Raw genomic sequence first — 20,349 nt, forward strand, 5'->3', positions numbered from 1 at the left:
CCTGTGTGGGAAGAGGAGGAAGAGGGTGTTCTGGAGGCAGGCTGCCAGTCAGATCGCAGCAGGTGGCACGCTCTGCCTTGCCAGAAGGCGCCAGAACGCTACAAAAAGCGTCCTCGAAATGCAGAGGCTGGAGCTGCATTTCCACATGCACACACACGCGCACCAGTAGTCAAGGGACCACACTGTTGTCGGCACACTGTTGTCTTAGGTAATGTTGAGGGGGAAAAAATGACCTTTTGAGCCATTAGAAGAAGACTTGGCTAGCTGGGCGGTGGTGGCGCCTTTAATCCCAGCACTCGGGAGGCAGAGGCAGGCGGATGTCTGTGAGTTCGAGGCCACCTAGTCTACAAGAGCTAGTTCCAGGAAAGGCTCCAAAGCTACAGAGAAACCCTGTCTCGAAGAAAAAAAAAAAAACTTGGTTGTTCCTAAAGAGTTTGGAAAGGATTCTATACAAAAATGGTACCACGAGGCCAGTTGTGGTGGCTTATGCCTTTAATCCCAGTACGCAAGGAGTCAGAGTCAGGTGGATCTCTGTGAGTTCAAGGCCAGCCTGGTCCACAGACAGAGTCCCAGGACAGCTAAGGTTTTTACACAGGAAAACCTTACCTTGAACAAATAAACAACAAACCAAAAGGAAAAGGTAATAATGAGGGGCTGGAGAGATAGCTCAGCAGTTAGGATCACTGATGTTGTGAGAGGACCTGGGTTTGGTTTCCCAGCACCCACATGGCAGCTCGCAGTTCCAGGGGATCCAACAATACTCTTCTAACCTCCTGGGGCACACAAGTGATGCACACGTACTTGTAGGCCAAACACTCATACGCATAATATGAATGAATTACCTTTGAAAAATGGTAATATGAATTGGCTGGTAAAGCTTTGTCACCCCGGGCTCCTTTGCCCAAGCTGTTTAACTAATGTCTAAATGTTCCCACCTTCAGGAATTACTGCGCAACTAAGCGGAAGTAATCCGTTCCTCCTCATCCTCTCGCAGCATCCGGCTGTGGTTTGGCATTGCGCAGGTGACCGGATTCGGTCCTTCGCAAGGCTGCTCTTCCCCCTAAGTTACGCGCTCCTGGGCACCAGGGGCAATGACCCAGACCATGCCCGCCGCGCACCGGTCGCCGAGTCAGTGCTCAGTGAGCCTGCTGAGTCAACGTGGAAAGTCACTCCGGGCAGGACCCCGCGCTCGAGGCCCGGGTGAATCATTCGCGGGGTGTTTCTTTGCATTCCTTACGGGGCAGTCACGTCGGCGTAGCATCCAGCCGCCGGGCAGCTACCTGTGGAGTGGAAGCGCGCCTCCGCCTCCGCGGCCGGCGCACCGCAGAGGCCCGGAGGGGGCGCGCGAACCCGCGGGAGGGGACTCGGCCACCTCCCCGCCCCCTCTCGCGGCGGAAGCCCCGCCCCTCCGCGCGCCCGCCCGCCCTCCGCGCGCACCCGCCCTCGCCCTCGCGCCCTCGCGCCCTCGCGCCGGGGGCGGGCTCGCTGCGCGTGCCGGGCGGGGAAGCGGTGCGATCCGGCGCCGGGAACGTTCGCCGCGGGGGGCGGCTCCGGGGCCTGAGTGGGCGCCGTCGCCTCAGCCGCCGCCGCGGCTCCAGTCGAGGGGACCGGGCCGGAGGAGGCCGCCGGAGAGCCACGCGACGCCCCCTCAGCTCCGGCCGGGAAGTGAGCCAGGTGGGGAGTCCTCCGCCGGGGCTGGAGAAGCGAGGAGGGAGCCCGCGGGGTGACGGAGCGCACGGCCGTGGAGCTGCGACCCCGGGGAGACGGCACGCCAGTCCGGGGAGGGAGGGGCGTCCCCCTGCCACCCGCGCGCACGGGGGGCGGCGGGGCGCAGAGCCGGGCTGCGCGCGCCTGCTGATGCAGCGGGAGCCCGGCTCGCGGGGAGGAGGCTCCGCGTTAGGTGCTGAAGGGGGCGAAGGCGGCAGGTCCTGGCAGAGGGCAGGTGAGGCAGGCAGGCCCTGGCAGAGGGAAGGGAATTCGTTCCAGATCACCCCTCGGTGTCTCCCGGTAGACGGAACCTGTCCACCCAGGTCACCCGTGATGGACACAGTGTCCCGCGAAGAGGGAGGATGCAGCTGACGAATGCTTACGGTCACATTCCCCGTGCCAGGCCTTGGGGAATCAGGGAGACCTTTCTGCGTTCTCTGCTAGCGTTTATTGATTAGCTACGGAGACAACCGCGGTCAGCCCCGGGGTCACGATTTAGTCATTCCCAGACATCATTCGCTGTTGAAGTGCTGACAGTTGGGCGGGGAAAGTATGCATATAAAATGTAAAGCGCTCACTTTCACGTCTCTTGTTCTGTTCACTTCAGGTCTCTTTAGTCTGTTTCCCAACCCCGGGAAATTGGAGCCCTAAGTTGCTTGGGTTTTGGAGAAAGTAGGGTACTGGAGGGAAGCTGGTGGGAGCTATTGAGAGAAGAGGTTGGAAGGGTCTTAGTGACTTTTAAAAGAGAAAGGAGAATTTGAAAGAGAACCTTGCCTTCTCAACTAGAATTAAGCTCCGTGCCTGTTTTCTGCTCAATCCTCAGGATGTGGCCTGGATCCCAATAGTCCTGCAATTGATGGCCAGCCACTGCGTGAGGAATGAAGGAAGCAGGGGTTGATACATTTTATGTGGAGTAGTGGCAGTCTCTCTGGTAGCGGTGGTTGGCGGGCTCTCTTTGGTCCTCACATTCTCTTTTTGCCTCCTTGGGTAACCCAGTGGTTTAGGCGCTGGATAGGTTAAAGCAGTGGCCCCGGTAGCAGACTCCGGTGGTTTGTGGCCACTCTTCTGCATCCACGTGGTTCTTGTGAGTTGGGCACCAAGGGCTTGTTCTTTGGATGGTTGTTGAGATCCAGTCCTTCTCTCATTGGCTGGTTTTTTTGTTTTGTTTTGTTTTGTTTTTTTTTTTTTTTGAGCGGGATGGAGGGTGCTTTTGCCTAAAAACACTTTTATACATTCTGTTCTGCCTCTTGGGTCTTGGCTCTGAGGTGCGAGAACGCTTGGTCAGCTTGGTCAGGGCTGGAGTTCTGTCCTCTTCCTGGGTTGGACTCTCCAGCCCCAGGCTGCTGTTTCCTTTCCCTGGCTTGCAGTGCTTGTTGGGTTACTTTGCTTGCCAAATTAAAACTTGACCTTTTATGAGTTCTCTGAGGATTTTATCAGACATAAGTGGAACTGCCTCTGAAGGGGGGTATGCATTCAAGGTGGTGCTGGCGAGTCTTTACGTTCAATGAATTTTGCCTGGGAAACAGAATTTATACTTATAGTTAAAATATTAGAGTTCATGGGATTTCAAGGTACCATTTATTTCATGTCTTTGATGTTAACGTATCTGAGCCTTAGTTTCCTCAGCTAAAAGAATAATACTAATCAATATTTGGCGTTGCATATATAGTAAGCTTTGAAGTACATAAATTTATTTCATTTTAGTTACTATCTGCACTTCGTTAGTAAGTTTTGTTTGGGGGTATCTATGTGGCCCTGTGATTTTGGATGCAGGCTTTTCTGATACTTTTAAATATTTAATCTACTTTTATTTCAAAATTACCCCCCCCCCATTTTTTTGAAATAGTGCCATGCTGTACCCAGCTGGCCTGGTACTCGCTATACTGTAGCCAAGGCTATAGGCTTACCTTTGAACTTGTGGCTATCCTCCTGTTTATGTTCTGGGATTACAGGTGTGTGCTACTGTGCCTTCCTGATGTATAGTTTACATATGATAAATGGGCAAATTTTACATGATGAGTTGGATGTTTTGAAAAACCATACATACTGCGGGGTGTGGTGGCACATGACGTTAAATCCCAGCCATCTGGAGGCAGAGGCAAGTTTATCTCTGTTGAGTTCAAGACTTGCCCGGGTTACATAGGGAGACACTGTTTTAACACAAACTAAAAACCAATGGGAAACAAAGTAACAAAAGCCCACCCCAAAGAAAATAAAAACAAAGGAAATCCATGTATACTTTGTAACCTATTCCAACTGAAATATATACATTTGTATCACCAGGTTACTCATGTTGTCATGGGGACAGCCCACCATTTTATTTATTTCAAATTACGCAAGCATTGGAGCTGTGGTTTCTAGTTGTACTGCTAGTATGCTGTCCAGTTTTAGGGGTGTCTTTTGCCCTGGAATTTCTGGAGTTGTAGTGGTTTGTGCAGCTTAGAATGCATACTTAATTATAAAATACTTGGAATAAAAAAAAAAAACACTCTTGACATACGTACTTTTTCTACTGCAGTTACCAATTTGTTGTTTTCTTCCTGGGGCCTTTTTCTATGCATTTTTTTTGTGTATATGTGGTATGCATGAGTCTGCATATGGCTATCCATGCACATGTGTGTACATGTCTGTGAAAGCCCAAAGTTGACACTAGATGCTCTCAACTGCTCTCTTATTTATGAAGTTCAACCCCCTGCTGAATCTGGAGCTGATCAGTTTTTCTAGTCTAGCTAGCCAGTTTGCTCTGGTGATTTCCTACCTGTGTCCAGAGTGCTGCTCTTATAGGTGGCTGCCACACCTGCATGGCTTCTGTGTTGGTTTTAGAGATTTGAACTCCAATCCTTACGCTTGCGTTGCAGCAAGTGCTTTTATACATTGAGTCATTGCCAACTCTCTCTCTGCATTTTACTATAGCATACTGTCTGGGTTGCTCTGTAGCTTGTTTTTCTGATGAAATGTTTTTGAGGTTTTTTTTTTTCATGTTGGGACATAGGGATCTATCTGAGTTGTCTTTGCTGTGTGATTTCTTAGTAGTATGTAGTGTATTGTATTTAGTATATCTAATAATCTCTCATTAATTGTAATTGTTCAGTGATTGGAAAGCAAATATACCTTCTAGTCTAAGGCTTTCCTTTAACACACACACACACACACACACACACACACACACACAGAGGATAGTGGTGGTGCACACCTTTGATCCCAGCACTCAGGAGGCAGAGGCAGGAGGATCTCAGAGTTCAAGGCCAACCTGATCTACAGGGTGATCCAGAACATCCAGGGCTACACAGAGAACCTTGTCTCAAAGCATATATAGTGATATATATATAGCACACACACACACACACACACACACACACACACTTGTATTTAGTTGTAAGTTTCAATGGCATAAATATATGAAAAATTTCTTCTAGTGTCTCCAGGTGTGTGTATGTATTTCCCAAGCTGCTGATGTGGCTCAGCAGATAAAGGCAGCTGTCACCAGTCCTGATGACATTAAGTTCCATTCCTGGAACCTACATGGTGGATGAAAAGAACTGACTCCTGTGGGTTGTCCTTTGACCTCCACATACTATAGCATATGGGTACCCATATACATAAATATAAATAACTATAGTAAAGAATAAAAAAATTGATTTTCTCTATTTCTGTTCTCTATCTTTTATTTCCTGGTTTCTTTTACTTAGTAATATGTGTTTATGGTTCTATATCTGTTTATGGACTGATGGCTTATTTCCTTTTAGCAACAAATAATACTCCATTCAATGAAGATACCAATTTTTTATTTATTCATTTTATGAAAGTTTTTAGTAAATATGAATAAAAGTGTTGTTGTGATCTGTGCAGTTTTTTTTTTGTAGATACAATTTTTTTTAAAACACTTGGATAAATTAGGAGTATAATACTAGATCAGAATTTACCAGTTCAAATAAATGTTGGCTGTGTATCCCATATCAAATATATGCTTGGCTGTATAGGAGACTACTAAGCTAGCTTCCAAAGTGACAGTTTTGCGTTGGCAATGATTTTTAACATTTATGTCTAAGTGCCCCTAAATGTACTAGCTAAATCAGTCTTGTCATGCTATCTGTGAACTCAATGTCTGGGATGAATTAATGTTAGTTACTGCTGTTGATAGCTTACTTTTAGCATGTTTTGCTCTGTGTGATTTGAAGTTTTGACATATGGATTTGTAGTGAGTCTTTATCTGTCCTGCCAGCCAGATCCCAAACCACAACACAGAGATTTAGTATTAATTATGAAAGCTTGACCAATAGCTTTTGCTTTTTTCTAACTAGTTCTTATAACCTATTTAACCCATATCTTTTCATCTATATTCTTTTATGTGGCTCGATTACCTTTGCTTTGTAAAGCCCATGCTGCTTACTCTGTGTCCCTGGCATCTCCTCGATATTCAGCCTTCTTTCCAGCATCCTCTCTGTCCTGAAAATCCTGCCTAACTATTGGCCATCCAGCATTTTATTAAACCAATCACAGTGACATATCTTTATACAGTGTAATCAAATATCTCGCAACATGGGTTCATTCTGCTTTGAATGCCTCTCTCTCTTTCTGTTTCCCCCTTTTTTGGTTTTCCAAGACAGGATTTCTTTATGTAACCCTGGCCGTACTGGAACTCACTCTGTAGATCAGGCTGGCCTTGAAATCACAGGCCTCTGCCTCTCAAGTGCTAGGATTAAAGATGTGCACCACCACCTCCACCACCACCACCTGGCTTGAGTGTCTTTCTCTTTTCTTTTCTGTGCTCACCCTTTTGTATGTCATATGTGGGATTTCAGGTGGTCAGCTCGCCTGCAGGGGTCCCAGTCTAGAATCAGATATGACTGGGGACGAAGAGTTCTGCCCTTGGAAGTAGCTGATTTAGATCTGCTCATAAATGCTGGTCCTGGTTCAATTCCTGGCCACAAATCTGTTTGCACCTTCCCACTTTTCTATACCCGTAGCATTACATAATCTGCATTTTCCACAGAGACTGACAGTGGCATTTTCAGTTTCTTTCCAGCTCCAATCTTATCCCTGGCTTTCAGCAATGAGTCTGGTTTAGATGCCTCATAGTCTCCACCCTCCTCTGCTTGGAATTGTGCTCCCCTGCAGGAGGTGCAGGTTCTGGACTCGGAATTCAGAAGTCATAATTATGTCTCTTGTTGTAGAAGTTTTTCTTGTTTTTAAGCCCTGTCTTGATTTTTGCATTTTTTTTAATTGATTTGAAGCAAAGAGGTTGCAGTGAGATGTCTCCTACGTTGAATAGAGATCTGAATTGATCTTAGGGTCATAAACGCTGTCTCTTCCTTATTGTTATCTATTTATGTGCCACAACTGATAATGGGCACACACACCTAAATTATTTCTTGAATGGTTGCTTACAGTGTTTGGCTAGTATCTGTAATATTTTCAGAAGGCTTTTGGTTGATGTTTCCTGGCAGTTTAAGGATGTTTCTTCAATGCTTGTTCTGTATTTTTATTGAGTGTTGAATTTTATCAGTTGCTTGTTTTTGGCATTTGTTGAAATGATCGCCCCTCCTCCTTTTTTTCTTTTTTCTTTTTTTAAATTTATTTTATTTATTTATTAAAGATTTCTGCCTCCTCCCCGCCACCGCCTCCCATTTCCCTCCCCCTCCCCTTTTTTTCTTTAGTGTGATAGAAATAGGGTAGACTTCTGGGGCTTGAGAGATGGCTCAGTGGGTAAGAGCACTGGCTGCTCATTGAGAAGACCTGAGTTTGATTCCCAGCATGCTATGGCAGCTAAACCATCTGTAAGCCTAGTCTCAAGGATCCAACACCCTCTTCTGGCCTCTGTGGGCCCTGGGCAAATGCACGGCACACAGACGTACATGAAGGCAAAACAGTTATATAGATAAAAATAAAAGATCTTAAAAACAAAAGAACTAGGATGGACCACTTTGTGTTGTAGTTAATTGAAAGGTATGTCTACTATTAATTTTTTCTTTGTTTTTAAAAAATTTCTGAGCAGAGTCTCAATTTGTGATTGCTGGCTAGCCGGCCTAGAACTCACTGTTTAAGTCAGGCTGGCCTCAGTTCATGGCAATCCTCCTGCCTCAGCTACCCAAGGGCTGGTCTTACAGGCATGTGGCACTCTTTTCAGTTCTGTTAAATTATTTATATTTATTCGTTTTTTATATATGTAACATATTATGTATGTATGTATGTATAGTTTGGTTTTTTGAGACAGAATGTCTTTGTGTAGCCCTGGCTGTCTTAGAACTAGCTCTGTAGACTAAGTTGGCCTCAAACTCACGGAGATCCACCTGCTTCTGCCTTACAAGTGCTGGAACTAAAGACATATGTCAGTACTGCCCAGCAGTTTTTATATTTTTTGAGACAGCCCTATGTATGACCTCAAACTCACTGTGCAGCTGAGGGTGAGTTTTTAACGTCTGATCCTTCTGTCTCCATCTCCTGAGTGCTGGGAATACAGATCTGAGCCACTGAGCCTTGTTGTGCTGTCAGTGTTGATGTTGGAACTCAGGGCTAGCAAACTCGGGAAGCATTTCCTGCATGTTGGTCAAGCACTCCAAAGAGCTGCATCTCCAGCCTCAGTCTTTATGTGTTACCAGCACTGTCTGTAAAGTAAATCAGGACTGAAATGCTGTGATAATCAGTAGGCTCTTAGGTTGTGCCAAGCATTGTGCTAAACATTTTACATGATTATTTTGCATAGTGCCATTGAGGGTAAACTTAGCTGTTCAGAGTTCTGGGTAGTTGGAGAGTATGTGACTGAATTTTTTTATTGGAACCCAGAGATGGTTTCAGATTTGTTACAAGAAAATGTCTAGGCTTTTAAATTTGTTTTCCCTGGTGCTCCTTTTAACCTAAAAGAGAAAAGAGTAAGTATTAGAGAAAGATATTTGAGAGTTTTCCCGAAATGAGCAAGGGAGTTAGGTTTTTGTTGTTGCTTTTTATTTTATTTTTATTTTTGTAGTTTTTTTTTTTTTTTTTTTTGAGACAGGGCTTCTCTGTGTAATAGTCCTGGCTGTCCTGGAACTCACTTTGTAAACCAGGCTGGCCTTGAACTCACAGAGATCTGCCTGCCTCTGCCTTCTGAGTACTGGAACTAAAGGTGTGTGTCATTGTGGCCTTTAGTTTGTTTTTGTTTGTTTGTTTGTTTTTTAAAGACAGGGTTTCTCTGCAGCTTTGGAGCCTGTCCTGGAACTAGCTCTTGTAGACCAGGCTGACCTCGAACTCACAGAGATCCACCTGCCTCTGCCTCCCGAGTGCTGGTATTAAAGGCATATGCCACCACCACTGGGGTAGTTTTTGTTTTTTTTAAAGGTAGTTTTGGCTGTATTAGTGACAGTCTGAGCTTAGACCTACCTGTGTATCACATGGACAAATCAGGGAATCTGATAGAGTTTTTCAGGATACTGTATTTGCACATGGGTTTTCCGGAGCTTTTTGTGTGCGTGTGCCTGTGTCTCTGCTTGGGCTTGTGTGTGCTGGCACATGCGGAGGCCAGAGTACAGCCTCAGGTGTTGTTCCACAGACACCACTCACCTTTGGGTTGTGAGTAAGCCACTCTTACTGGCAGGCTGTCAGATTTGGCTAGAGCGCACCGCAGATCCCCCTGTCTCTGCCTCCTTAAAGCTGGGATTATAGCTGTTTGTTACCAGGCCCGGTTTATTTACTTACCTTTTTGCTTATGTGTCTATTTGTGGTGTGTGTATGTGTTTTCATAGATATGTGTGAAGACTAGAGACTGATGCGTGGTGTCTTCCTTCAGTGTTTTTCTGCCTTACACGCGGTCTTCCACCTGTATCCAGAGCTTGCTGATTTAGCTAACTTAGAGAGTCAGCTTACCTTGGGGAACCACATCTTTGCCTCTGATCACTTGGGTAAGTGCAGGCTGCCATGCCCATTTCACATTTATGTGGGTGCCGGGAATCCAAACCCCAGTCCTCATGTTGTATGGCCAGTGCTTTACCCCACTGACAGTGTTCACCCAGCCCTCAGGGGCTCTCAAGTCAAGCGCTTCAACTGCCTGGGCAGCGCCCTAGCTCCAGACCTGAATGCTTTGATGCGACAGATGCAAAGGTTAAGAAACTAACAGGCCAACTCCCAGCAAAGGGAGCCTCATTTAGCACTCAGTGCAGCACAGAGATGTGCTGGAAACAGTTCCAAAGCGTTCTCCCCCTCTGCGTTAGTCTGTGCGCCATGGCAATTACTTAGCCTCCGTCTGCAGACAGCTCTGTTGCACGTTGTCTTCCTGGGACAGAACAGACCGGAGGGTTCTTGTTGCCCTCTCCCCTGGAGCTCATCAAGGTCACCACTGTTCTGGTGACTTCTTTCCTTTTTCATTTACTCCTGCTTGTTTGGCAAAGGGCGACGTGCACAGTAGGGTGGAGAGGAGGGGCTTTTATAGCCACTTGTTTGGCTACCTAAAGTAATTGCTTCATAATCTTAGGTCTCAGTGCCCTCAGCTAGTTCTGACAAGCCCTGCTCTGGCTTGCTTTTGAGGCCTGTCTAGCACCATCCAGATTTCTCAGTCTAGTTTTATTTATTTATTTATTTATTTATTTATTTAGTGAGTTTTGCCATATTTCCAGGTGGCCTTGAACTCAAAATCCTTTTGCCTCAGCCTCAGTGCTGGGATTACCGGCAAAGCCACGTTGGACTTTTTTTTCCCTCCTCCTTCTCCTTCTCCTCCTCCTCCTCCTCCTCCTCCTCCTCCTCCTCCTCCTCCTCCTCCCCTCCTTCTCCTCCTCCTCCTCTCCTCCTCCTCCTCCTCCTCCTCCTTCTCTTCTCCTCTCTCCTTTTTTTTTTTTTTGAGCTGTGACTTCTTCCAAAACTGAGAAGTGACAGGTGACAGGCATGGGAAAAGGTGCAGTAGGTAGGGTAACAAGAAGATTAAGCAGTTATGTTTGATTAATATGTAACCCATTCACTGATACTTCATCTGTGTGTTTGATGGCAGTGTTCAGTGCCATGCGCCAGGGGATGGGAGCTGATGGCGGCAATACCTCTGCCTGGGTGGGTGATTCTCCTGTTTCATCTGCTTGCACTGTTTGGACATACTGCTGCTCACCTCTGCCTGGCTCAGTGGGCTTTCAGATTGTATTATGTGATTTTGTATCATGTAATATTTGCTAAATAGACGACTGACGTAACAAAATTCCTGCAGAGAAACTGCAGAGTGAATTTTCGGTCTCCTGAAGAATGAAGCACATTCACAGAACAAGGAAAAGCAGAGTGGAAGCCGCATCTGTTCGTCTGTGATGAGCTTGTTGTTAACCAAATGCAAAACACAAAAACAGTGATCGATCAGACTGATGGAGAATCAGGCAAAAGCAACCCAACAAACCCTTCTAAATACTAAAAATGCTATTTGTGTACCCTGTTGAGTATCTTATACCTCAAGGTGATATTATGATGATGTAATGATATTATGGGCTAACAGTATTGTTTGTGAATTTTTTTATTGTTTTGGTTTTTTTGAGTCAGGGTTTCTTTGTGTTGCCCTGACTGTCCTAGACCTAGCTCTGTAACCAGGCTGGCCTTGAACTCACAGACACCCACTAGTCTCTGCCTCCTGAGTGCTGGGATTAAAGGTGTGTACCACCACCACCCGGCAGTTACTGTTTTAAGCTTATTTCTAAAATTTGTATGGAAGATCTTTATTATGTATGTTCTTAGAAAAAGTACTTATTCATTGTTTATTGTGTGTGTGATGCCGTCGTGTGCATTTAGATGGCGGGACAGCGCTCTCAGGTGCAGCCCGCCAGTGCGTTTACTCACAGACCCACGCCACTGACCTGAAAAGTCTGTATTCTGCTTGTTTTCATTTTTTTATAATAACTTTGCAGAATCGTTAATTTTGATAAAATTCATCTTAGAAATTTTTTTTTCTTATCTCACGAGTTGCTGTTTTTGGTATTCTGTGTAAAAACTTGTTCCCTCAGTTTGACTTCGGGCCAAGAATATTAAACAGCCTTGTCTAGGAACTTGGAGTTTCAGCTTTTGGCTTTAAGATACTTCTCTTGAGGGGCTGGAAAGATGGCTCAGAGGTTAAGAGCATTGTCTGCTCTTCCAAAGGTCCTGAGTTCAATTCCCAGCAACCACATGGTGGCTCACAACCATCTGTAATGGGGTCTGGTGCCCTCTTCTGGCCTGCAGGCATACACACAGACAGAATATTGTATAATAAAAAAAAAAAAAAAAAAAAAGATACTTCTCTTGAGTCTCCCACCTAGGACTCTGGTCTTCTTTCACACTTTGTAGAGTGTGTCTGCCTTATGTCTAAGTTCTGTGGGAAGAAGCTCCCGCCTGAGGATGGCTGGATGCTCTAAAGAGCAGGCAGGTTTACGTGGACATCTGCAGGAAAAAGGGGTGGGGAGTCCCGAGATCAGGAGGTCATAGAATTTTATTTGTTCATTAATCTGGGTGAAGGCTTTGGCAGTAGAAATGGGAAAAAAGTGGGGGGGGGGGAGTGTGAGAGTGATCAGGAGGAAGGAAACGGCAGGGTTTGAAATTGAGTCAGCCTGCGAAGAGGATGACGGAGAGATATCGGTTATCTTTAGACTGTAGCTGAGAAAAGGCAGAATTCCAGGAGTCCAAGTGGGAGGAGGTAGAGAGGTCCTGTCTGCACAGCTGGGGCTATGGGTGGCTGTGGTGGCAGCGGGTCCTTGTTGGGTGTAGATCTGCTAAAAGCCTGCCTACGGAGATGCAGATAGTAATTCCGTAAAGCATTGCCTGGGGAAGTGATGGACAGCACTCTTAGTTTTTGTGCCTTGTAAATTCGCACTTGAGGTCATCTGAATCATGAGCTTGGTTGAATGAGCAGGCCTCTTAGTGTCTGCAGGAGCTGGTTCTAGGCAGGGATTTGGATGTCAGCATTTTGTTTAGGAGGTTATCCCAGGAAAAACCTGTTGGGCAGAGAGAAGTGAGTTGGGAACAAGAAGATATCAAACGAAGGGTTAACTTGCCATGGTGTTAGCGGGAGAGTAGCTGTGACTTGTTCTCACTGACAGTTTCTAGGAGCCCTGTGAAATGGGTGTCATGGAATGGGCAAGGCAGCAGTGGCCCTTCTCTTCCGTTCCCCTCAGCCCTCGGGTAAGAATGTTCCCAGGTGGTAGATTTATAGTGTTTCAGACCTGTCCTGAAGGAATCAAAATAGACTCCAGAGCTTGGGATGGGTGTGGGGGAGTAGCTGCTGCCAGTCTAGGATGCGAGGTCTTGGTGCAGTGTAGGCAGTGTGGGGGGGAGGGAACCCTTTGACACCTTCCTTAATCCAGCTTGCTTTCTTTGGGATGTCATTTAGGCATTGTATTTCAGGCTTAAATGAGTCATTCCCACAGCACGTTAGGATTGGCTCCAAGTGTTTTTCTTTTGTTAAATCCTGATTCATGAGCCAGTGCCTCCTATCAATCAACACGCTTTTTCTTATCAGCATATCCTGGGCCTCCAAGTTCAGCACTCTCAAGATCCTTTCCCAGATGTGTCTTGCAGTTACTCCAGGTCTGGCAGGTGTTTGTTAAATCAGCTCTTCTCGTCCCAAAGCAGGCATAGTACTTCTCTGTTCCAACTAAGAAGTGTGGTTGCCTCCTCTTCTTTTTAATGATTTATTTTATTTATTAAATTTTAATTTATAAAATTTTTATTTCATGTGCATTGGTGTTTTACCTGCATGTATGTCTGTATGAAGGTGGAACTCCTGAAACTAGAATTACAGACATTTGTGAGATGCCATGTGGGTGCTGGGAATTGAACCTGGGTCCTCTAGGAGAGCAGAGCACTCCTAACTGCTGAGCCGACTCTTCAGCCATGGCCTGTTGTTCTTACTGTCCCAGAGACAGGGGTAGATCTTGGAAGATGAACATCTTTCAGTACGTAATCCCAGCATAAGCCTTTGCACAGGAGAGACTGTCATTTTGTAGCAAGAGGGTCAAAGCTCTGTTTACGGTTTCTCAAGTCTGTGGATTGTCTGTGTCTCGCAGCCCTGACAGACACAGCCTTCTGATCGGCAGCATTCCCCACCAGTGTGGTTTGGTCATTAGAGCCAGTGAGTACATGGACACAGTGTTCCCTCCAGATCCGTAGTTTATGCTGTGGTTGACTTGGTATTGTGCATTCTTGGGCTTAAGCAAACGGTCTAATGGCGTGCACCAGCCATCATCAGACCAGAGAGCTTCACTGTGCATGTATCCTTCCCTGTTCACTGAACTCATTGCCCACCTCAACTCCTGTGTCACCAGTCTTAATTGGCTTTGTAGTTTTGCCTTTTTATGGATGTCGTATAGTTAAAACTGTACTTTTTGTCCTTTTTGGATTGGTTTTTGTAACAGGGTCTCATTTAACCCAGGCTAGCCTTGAACTTGGTATGTGCTGGGATTACAAGTGTTCAGCACTATTCCTGGGTCTAGGCTTTTTTTCCCTTAGTAATTTTCAATTAAGTTTCTTCAATGTCTTAATGACTTTGTGGTTTATTTCTTTTTAGGACTGAATAGTTTTATCTCTTCACCCATTTAACCCCATGTGGTTGTTTTCAGGATTTGGGAGTTGTGAATAAAGCTGCTGTGAACATCTGTGTTTTTTTTGTAGATGTACATTTTCACCATCTCTGCCTAAATACCAAGGATTGTATGTTAATAGCACATCTCATTATGTAAGAACCTGGCCAACTGTCTTCAAAGTGTGTGGCCCTGTTGCTTTGCATCTTCACTAGTGCATGGTATCGTCTGTTCTCCACTTTGGCTGTTTTCATAGGCACATAGTGCTGTCTCCTTGTTTTAATTTTCTTTATGTGCTTGTGTGTGAGTGTGCAGGCACACGTGAACATGTCTGTGGAGGCCAGAGACCCCTTTGTTGTGTTGTTGCTATTTTTCTTTTGTTTCTTTAGATGGGGGAGTCTCACTATTATAGCCTTGGCTGACCTGGAACTCACTCTGTAGACCAGGCTGCCCTCAGACTCAACAGAGCTTCACCTGCTTCTGCCTCCTCTATGCTGGAAAGGTGTGTGCCTCCACACCTGGCCCTAACTTTTTCTTTTAGTGAAATTTGGTTTAACAGTTTTTTTTTTTTGGTTCTGCCAGTGGTATTATACCTAAAGAGCCCTCCCCAGGACTGGAGAGGCAGCTCAGGGGGAGAATGCTTGCTGTGCAGACACGAGGACTCAAGCTTCTGCGGATGAAGCCACGCCTGGCCATGTGTGCACCTATAACCCCAGCATTGGAGAGGGGAAACAGAGACAGGAGGATTTCTGGGGCCTGCTGTTTGCAAGCCGATCTCCAGGTTCAGTAGAAGACCCTGAATCAGAGGATTAAGGTTGAGAGCGATAGAGCACAGCACCCTGTGTCTTCTGGCCTCCGCAGGTATGGGCACAGAGAATTACGCCATACATAAATATACTGCACACACACTGTACACACGCTACACCCCCACACCACAGCCGTGCACACACAGACCCGCACACACCACACCCACGCACACTACACTCCCACACACCACACCCATGTACACACAGACCCGCACACACACCACACCCACACTCCCACCCCACCCCACACCCACACACACCACACCCATGCACACACATATCACACACCCCCACACACTAAACTTCCCATACCACACCCATGCACACAGACCCGCACACACTACACCCACACCCCCCCATACCACACCCCCGCGTGCACATACACACCACACACACACACCCACACCACACCCATGCACACAGACCCGCACACACTACACCCACACACCCCCATACCACACCCCCGCGTGCACATACACACCACACGCACACACCCACACCACACCCATGCACACACAGACCCGCACACACACTACATCCACACACACCCATACTCCCTCCCCCCACACCCCCATACCACACTCATGCACACAGACTTGCTCACATCCTCTCACTCCCCACCACATACCCCCACACCGCACCCATGGAAACAGACCCGCACACACCACACCCATACACCCACACACACCCCCCCACACACATACACACAGAATCATTATCTGCTGAATGTGGAGGCCCACACCTGTAGTCTCAGATCCTGGGAGGCTGAGGCAGGAGGATTACCACAGGCGGAGGCCAAGACTGGACTACCTAGTTAAGTTTCAAACCAGCCTAGGTGTGAGACCTTGTCTGAGGAAACAAAAACAGAGTCTTTACCATAACCCCAGGTTGTTCGTTTTCTCTTGTGATTTCTAGGCATTGTATAGTTTTATGTTTTAACATTAGGCCATTTTGAGTTAATTTTTGTGACAGGTATAAAATCTGTGTTTAGATTAATGTTTTTGCTTGTGGAAATTGGCCATCCAATTCTTCCAGTACGTTTTGTTGAAAAGACCACTTTCCTCCATTGGATTGCCTTTTGATAGTTAATCTTGAAGCTCGTGGTGTCTGGCCTCCAGCTCTTTCTTTCTTTCTTTCAAAAGATATTATGGCTCTTCTTAGGTGTTTGTCTTCTGTGTAGACGTTAGGGTGAGTTTGTTGATATTTACCAAGTAACTTGCTGAGAGTTTGGTTGTGATTCCATTGAATCTATAGATTGAGTTTGAAGAAACTGGCGTCCTGACAATGTCTATTCTTCTTATTTATGAACTTGGAGTCTAAATCATTTATTTAGTTTTTTTTTTTTTTTTTTTTTGTTTTTCGAGACAGGGTTTCTCTGTGGTTTTGGAGCCTGTCCTGGAACTAGCTCTGTAGACCAGGCTGGTCTCGAACTCACAGAGATCCGCCTGCCTCTGCCTCCCGAGTGCTGGGATTAAAGGCGTGCGCCACCACTGCCCGGCCTCATTTATTTAGTTTTATGTTGATTTTTTTTCACCAGTTTTATGGGTTTCTTCACATTGGTCTTGTACATGTTTTGCTATATTTGCAGGAAGTATTTGTATTTTTTGAGGGATGATAGCATAAGTGGTATATTTAAAACTTATTTTACTAGCTTTATTCATTTTTAACTTTATATGTGTACCACATGTGCATGCATATATGTGCACATGTGCTTGGTGCTCATGGAAGTCAGAAGAAGGCATCGAATGCCCTCAAATTGGAGTTAGTTGTGAGCCACCATCAAACTTGGGTCCTCTGCAAGAGCAACAAGTGCTCCTGTAACCTGAACCATCTCTCTAGGACCTCTATTTTTATTTTTTTAATAAAATTAAAAATTTTATTATTCATTTTTATGTAATGGTTATTAATTTCATATCCCAGTTTCTTGCTGCTCATAGGAAATGGATAGTTTTTTTAATGTACTGATCATGTATCCGCTATTCTTGCTGAAATTGCTTATTAGTTAGCAGACTTTGGTAGTTCTGTTGGGTGTTCTGCGTAGATGATCATGTCAAGGTGGACATAGACAGGCTTATTTCTTTCTTATTTTTCATTTCCTTTTCCCCTGGCAGTTTTAACTCCTGTGGTTTTCCATGGCAGCTGCCTCTTCTGCTTCTGTTGCCTTCAGTATGACATTGCCTGGGAGCTGGGGTAAGAGGGAGTTAAGGAGGAGAGGAAAAGAAGCTGGGGGATTTCTTCCATTCTGCTTTAGCTTTTTCTGCAAGCAAACCAGAGGGCTTTCCTGAGTGTTTTTTTCAGCATGTGCTACAAGGCACTGTGTGGGGAGTCTGGCAGTTTGGAGTTCAGGCCTGGGGCTATGTGAGAAAAGGGGTAAACATGCCTTCTTGGGTGGTCACTTTAGTCCAGCTGCTCAGGCTTATTTCCTGTGTGTCCTCAGTGACTCCACAGGCATCTGTCTGGGTTTAGTAGTTGTGCTCAGTGGCTGAGGTGGTTATAGATTTACCCCAAATTCTAGGATCCAGAACTCTCTTGGGCTGGGTGTTTAGGACTTATCTGTCATCTGCTGCAACTATCTATTGCCCTATGGGAGTGAGTAACTTTGCAGGTTTCTTGGCTAGAGAATGTCCAGCCAGCTTGGAGGGAGCCCTCCAGGGAAAAGTGCAGCTGTTACAAGATAGCCAGTTCCCAGCAATAAGAAAGTAACTAAGCCACCTGGGGAAGGGATGGACATTTACTGCATTGTTACTGTTTACTTGTTTAGGATTGACATGTCTCCAGTGTCTTTTCGTAAGTTGATCTTAGCCACATCATTCAGTGTGTGTGTGTGTGTGTGTGTGTGTGTGTGTTAGGGGATGTTGTATATGCTTGTGCTACCTTGGTGCTTCTACAAGATTGATGTTAGGTGTCTTACTCTATTTATGTACCTGTTATTTTTTGAGACTGGGTCCCTCACTGAGCCCAGAACTCACTGATTGGCTAGATTGGCTGGCTACTAGTTGCTGAGATCAGCTTCTTCCACCCCCCACCCCCAGCACTGGGAATTACAGGTACATACCACCACACCTGGCTTCTTTTACGTGGGTTCTTGGAATCTAAACTTAGGTCCTTATATTTCTGCAGCAAGCAGGCTCCCCATTTAGCTATATCTTCAGCTCCTGCCTCATTCTCTTTCAAACCTCTGAAGTATACTGTTTACTTCTACAATAGAATGTAAATTATTGAAGCATTTTCATAATGGTTTTTCATCTTTTCTTCTTTCCACTTCTCTTCCCTTTGAAGTCCCCCCCCCCGCCCTTTCTTTTGAAAACAAGTATACAAAAACAAATAAAAGCTGGATGTATTGGGGGCTGGAGAGATGGCTCAGTGGTTAAGAGCATTGCCTGCTCTTCCAAAGGTCCTGAGTTCAATTCCCAGCAACCACATGGTGGCTCACAACCATCTGTAAAGAGGTCTGGCACCCTCTTCTGGCCTTCAGGCATACAGACAGAATATTGTATACATAATAAATAAATATTTAAAAAAAAGCTGGATGTATTAATTACTTGTCTTGTTGATGATTCAAAAATGCCCGACTAAAGCAATATAAGAAAGGGTTTATTTTGGACCACAATTTGAGGGTCCAGTCCACAGTGACTACTGGAGCCTGAGGCAGGTGGTCACATTGTATTTGCAGATGGGAAGCAGAGAGATGTGCAGATAACTCCTTCTACTAGCTAGGCCAGTATCAAAGTTCCACAGACAATGCCACCAGCTGGGGACGAAGTGTTCAGACGCATAAACCTCTGCAGGACATTCACATATAAACCATAATACTTGGTGAAGTGTCTGTGATTTTTATGCCATTTTAGCAACAAGGAATGCATCTTAGGGTGATTAAAGCACTTCTTCAAGGATGGACGTTCAGTAATGGAACTGAAGTAAAGGCCATGGTATGGTTGTTTTTATTTCGACAATGGGCACATATTAGCTTAATGGTAGCCAGTCATGTAGTAATTCGATGTTAATTATTATTGTTATAAATAAGATTGGCAAACTTTTCCTTACAGGGCCAAATAGTAAATTTTACTTTAGATTTTTCAGGCCACAAGTTCTCTGTAGCCTGCACTGTAGTCTGCCATTGTATGAACAGAGAAATTCTGCCATAGATAATAAAGTGATGAAGCCAGGTATAAAAACACATGTCTGGCCGGGCAGTGGTGGCACACGCCTTTAATCCCAGCACCTGGGAGGCAGAGGCAGGCGGATCTCTGAGTTTGAGGCCAGCCTGGTCTACGAGAGCTAGTTCCAGGACAGGCACCAAAGCTACAGAGAAACCTTGTCTCAAAAAAACCAAAACAACAACAAAAATAAAACCACATGTCTGTAATCCCACCATTTAGGAGGTGGGGCAGGAGGATTAGGAGTTCAAGGTTTTCCTCAGTTGTATACCAAGTTTGAGGCTAACCTGGATTACATGAGACCTTGTCTAGCCCTCATACTCTCTTCTAAAATGAAAAAGGAAACAGAACTGGCTAGGCGTGGCTGTGTTGCAGAAGTAGATGGCAGGTCCTGTGCAGTCCTGCAGTTTGCCAGCTGTCAGCCACTCGCAGTTTTCCATGCGGTGGTGGGGGCTGAAATTGCCTGGCAGTGGGGCCATCTAAATGACCCAGGGTATAGATTGCGTCCCAAGATTAATCTGGAAATAAAAACGAAATTTTAGAAAACTGCCATTAAGAATTCAGCCATCTCTAGGAATTTGCTTTTTCTGCTTTGAGAAAAGTGAAGTAAAGGAATACTACAGCAGATAGAGGGTATGACTTGTGAAAGACGTCATGCAGGACATGGTGGTTATTCTGTTGCCGTCTGTATTAGCAGTTGCCTTTGTGAGAGACGGAGTCCGGGAGAAGGGAGTCGCAAGCTTTTGAGTGGCCGCTTCCCTCTGTAATTACAGGCTACTGGAACCAACTCCTGTTTTTTCTTTAAGTCCTAGATTTTATTAGATTGTTTTTCTGTTTCTGGCTGCTTTTTCTTTGACTTAACTTTCTGTTTAGAATTCTGTTCAGTCACATCTTGGTCTGGTTGAAAAAAAAAAAAGAATTCTGTTCAGAATTCCTTTGATTTGGGGTAAATTGTAACCATGACGTGTGTTGAAACATCCCTGATAACATTTCCATGACCTGGGATAGGGTCATTCTTGACCAAAATCTTATTTATGGGATGTTAAGGAATATGTTTACATTTAAAAGTCTCTTTAGGGTATAACTAAACTTGGCTATAACCAGGCAGGTAACTTGTTTTGGTGAATGTGCCGTTTATATAGTTGCCATTTAGTCTGTGATCATAAGATATTTGAGAATGGTTTGTACTAGTTT

The 20,349-nt window shown here is 45.3% G+C and overlaps 1 protein-coding gene across 9 annotated transcripts in view; it reads left to right on the plus strand.

Annotated features, from left to right (window-relative positions):
- Nucleotides 1-1,320: 1,320 nt before the first annotated feature.
- The window catches only part of LOC121439585 (dystrobrevin beta), a 215,352-nt gene continuing 196,323 nt past the window's right edge, over nucleotides 1,321-20,349 (plus strand). For 2 of the 9 annotated variants that reach the window (XM_041640101.1, XM_041640104.1), the window contains exon 1: nucleotides 1,324-1,674. The gene's annotated coding sequence lies outside the window, so the exon portion shown is untranslated. Of the gene's footprint in view, nucleotides 1,675-1,870; nucleotides 1,943-9,425; nucleotides 9,582-20,349 lie in introns of those variants that run through there. The other 7 variants (XM_041640110.1, XM_041640109.1, XM_041640102.1 and 4 more) reach the window with 6 other exon arrangements.

This window comes from Microtus oregoni, unplaced genomic scaffold (assembly GCF_018167655.1).
Source record: "Microtus oregoni isolate MIOR12 unplaced genomic scaffold, Mior012 000062F_ref0000492, whole genome shotgun sequence".
Taxonomy (NCBI): Eukaryota; Metazoa; Chordata; class Mammalia; order Rodentia; family Cricetidae; genus Microtus; species Microtus oregoni.